General features: G+C 45.9%; 1 long non-coding RNA gene across 2 annotated transcripts in view; it reads right to left on the bottom strand.

Annotated features, from left to right (window-relative positions):
• Positions 1-3,557, bottom strand: part of LOC107098597 — a 14,389-nt gene that overhangs the window by 9,075 nt on the left and 1,757 nt on the right. For both annotated transcript variants that reach the window (XR_001481893.1, XR_001481894.1), the window contains exons 2-3: positions 2,977-3,133; positions 2,788-2,908 (exon numbers count right to left, since the gene is read on the bottom strand). This is a non-coding gene — a long non-coding RNA (uncharacterized LOC107098597). The remainder of the gene's footprint in view (positions 1-2,787; positions 2,909-2,976; positions 3,134-3,557) is intronic.

The raw sequence follows: 3,557 nt of genomic DNA, 5'->3' as shown, positions 1-3,557 counted from the left end.
CATACTATTCTCACCAAACTGTAATAACTGTGATTAAATTCAGTGTAAACAAATGCCATATGTTGCCACCCATCAAAAATTCCTGCCCCCCTCTCGCCACCCCATAAAAAATTTTCTAGATCCGCCCCTGAGAGGGAGAAAGAAAAGTCACAGTCAACCACACAAATTATGCTACTCTTCTCATGCTCTTCTGTGCGCTGGTGCACTGGCCTCCAATCAGACGTCCCAGTAATAAATGAGCTTCTATCAGTAGTCTTTTCAAATGCAATACATACAAAACAAAATAAAGCATGACGTTTCTCACAATATGTGAGCTTCCTGTTGGTTGCATTTTCAGTGGTGAACACCTTTTGCACAACTGAGTTTTTTGTGCTTTGTTGTGGGGGGTGATTCAAAAAGTTTTGTAAAAGACAAGGATCAGGACGGGCAAAGTAATCTATTACCTCCTGCTCTCATCTCTCATCTCTCTCGCCATGTCTCTCCTCAGCCACATCATGTTCAATACTTGGTCGCCGTCGCCTCCACTAAAACCACAGACATCCCAAGTTCCAAGAACTCATTTCAGGGAGATGCTTAATGAAGGTCAATGGTGCCTTCATCAGTAGTGGATTAGAGTTATACAATGAAGTTCACCAGAGGGCCAATTCAATTCAGTTTGCTTCAGGTAGATATTTCATAAAGCAGAAAATAACAATCTCATTGTACAATTTATTTATGATGCTTTATAATAATAAATAAGTGACATAAAATATTTGCTCGCGTGCTTGCATTAATTATCTGTGACCATGTTTTTATAAAATAAATAATTGCCCCAATTTTTTTTTTTTTTTTTGCTCAGGTGCTCTGTGCGCTTGCATTTCATTTGGTGCCCTATTGTGCCCCTGTATAGTACTGGGTCAGCTGACGCCTCTGGCCGCACCGTGCCTCATACATGCACTCCATCATTCTTCACCTTCACGAGACATGGAGACACTTTCTGCTGCAAAATGAGGAGACTGTTAAAGAGTAAACTGAAACTTATTGCCCTATTTTTCTGACTGATCCAATCAGCTCTCTGATCAACCAGTCGCCTGGATCGCTGGTTGATCAGGGCATCACTGTGGACAGATACGCTGCACAGGTTTCACCAGCAACCTCCTCCTCACACCTCTGTTGTTCCTGCGCAATCGCAGTAGATCTAATCCACACATGATGCATGAATTATTGTACTGCCTGCTCGCTCTCACTGGCATTAAAGAAGCACCACCTCCCATAGTCTAAAATCTAAAATATTTATCCGACTCGCGGGCATCAGTGAACAACTATCTATATCAGGGAGACGCCTGAAACTTCTGGGAGACTTGGGATGTCAGCAACCACCATCATATTTACCATCAGACACCGGAGCAGATGAAGGGCCTGCTGATGGGAACATGTCAGTCAGTTTCTCTGCGCCTTCTTCTCCATTCCTACTGTGAACACTAAGTTCCAGTGGAGGTGAAGGTGTTTCTCTACTCTCTGATTGGCCGAGCCCTTCATACGGTCAGGGATGATAACCAATGGGCTGCAGTAGCCTGAGGTAAGGACCGGGGGGTCAGAACAGACTCTTGCTGCTGATTTTAGTTTTCTTCATGCAGTATGCAAATATAACGAGGCCGATATAATAATACTAATAATAATATTAATAACAATAATAATAAAAATAACAATAATAATAATAATATTAATTATAACAATAATAATAAAAATAATACATATTATTAATATACGTGTGGGGTCTGCCGGCCCAAACAGCACGTCCGCTCACCGGGCAAATGGCCGGTACGCCCGATTACCAGTCCATGCCTGAAAGTAACTATTGCGTTACTTTTGCGTTTCTCGCCCCTGTAACCCTCCCCACCCAGCCCCCACCTTCTCGCCGTGTGTTTCCAAAGCCAGCTGAATAGAGCGGACGACAAAGACAAGAACCTGCAGAGAGTTTAGCATTTATTGCAACTCAACCTAAATGACATCAGGGGGGGAACGCTATCTGACGGGGTTTATAGGCCCGTCAGACAGTGTTCCCCCCTGTTCTTAACATGGGGGAACGCCATCTGATACGGTGTAAATATCATCAGGCTGCATTATCTCTCCTCATGGGAGTGAATTTTTTTAACAGGACATTCAGATCTGCTGAAATTAATAACTGGGGATGTTTAATTCTGAAATCCTGTGTGTTTGGGTTGTTATAGATACTGCAGCGTCTATCCGTTAGTTTAAACGCCATTACTCCCATCACAGAGGCTAATAAAGACCTCAGAAACCCCCATTCCAAAGGGGGGGACCCGTTCATCCGTTTCTATTTGCATGTTTTCTAAACTAAAACCAGGCTTTGTTGGACTGCTGGATAAAACCTGGAACTAAACGCTATTTCTGACATTTTGAACTGAAAAAACTTCCTGGATGGAAGAGAAACGTCTTCAGACTTGGAAACAAAGTCCAGAGGATTGATTTTAACTTTTTAGGGATGCCTATGACCTGGATGACTGAGACTCTTCACCTGCATATTCATATTAATAATAAAGACCAAAGAGCTGTCCAAAGACACCAGAGACCAAAATGTCCTCCTCCATTTATTCTCCTAAATTAGATGGAAGAAGCAGATCTAGGTTCTAGCATGGCCTAGCCAGTCCCCAGACCTAAACCCAATAGAGAATCTTTGGAGGAAGTGACAGCCCAGAAACCTGACTGATCTACAGTAGATCTGTGTGGAGGAGTGGGCCAAAATCACTGCTGCAGTGCAAACCTGCTGAAAAACTGGACTTTTACCTTCTGAGCTCTGATTGGTTAGTTTCCTGCAGGTGAGGGAGACCTGCTGCCTGATGACATCACTGCTGCAGAGGGACAACAGGAAGTGGAGGAGGACGTCCTCAGAGTCTCCATCAGTCCCCTGAGAGACAAAGACAGGTTAATAAACTCACCTGAAGCTGATTCAGCTCAGACTGAGCAGGTACTGACCAGGCTCCGCCCCCTAGGAGTCACACTGATGTGACCTCTGACCCTGACCGCTCTCTGAAGCCCCTCCCACTGAGGATCAGCCAATCCCAGCAGACTCTGGACCTGTTTCCCTGACAACCAGACCTGAGCCTCAGCCGTCCCATCGTCCACCACCAACCTGAGGGAGAAACAGAACCATCGGGTCAGACGGTACCGGGTTCAAATGTAGGGTCAGACGGTACCAGGTTCTAAAGGCGGGTCAGACGGTACCAGGTTCTAAGGTCGGGTCAGACGGTACCAGGTTCTAAGGTCAGGTCAGATGGTACCAGGTTCTAAAGGCGGGTCAGACGGTACCAGGTTCTAAAGGCGGGTCAGTCGGTACCAGGTTCTAAAGGCGGGTCAGACGGTACCAGGTTCTAAAGGCGGGTCAGACGGTGCCAGGTTCTAAAGGCGGGTCAGACGGTACCAGGTTCTAAAGGCGGGTCAGACGGTGCCAGGTTCTAAAGGCGGGTCAGACGGTACCAGGTTCTAAAGGCGGGTCAGACGGTGCCAGGTTCTAAAGGCGGGTCAGACGGTACCAGGTTCTAAAGGCGGGTCAGACG

This window comes from Cyprinodon variegatus, unplaced genomic scaffold (genome assembly GCF_000732505.1).
Source record: "Cyprinodon variegatus isolate N-32 unplaced genomic scaffold, C_variegatus-1.0 Scaffold792, whole genome shotgun sequence".
NCBI classification, from domain to species: Eukaryota; Metazoa; Chordata; class Actinopteri; order Cyprinodontiformes; family Cyprinodontidae; genus Cyprinodon; species Cyprinodon variegatus.
Note: the sequence above shows the minus strand (reverse complement) of the source record. Positions and strands in the feature narration are given on the sequence as shown.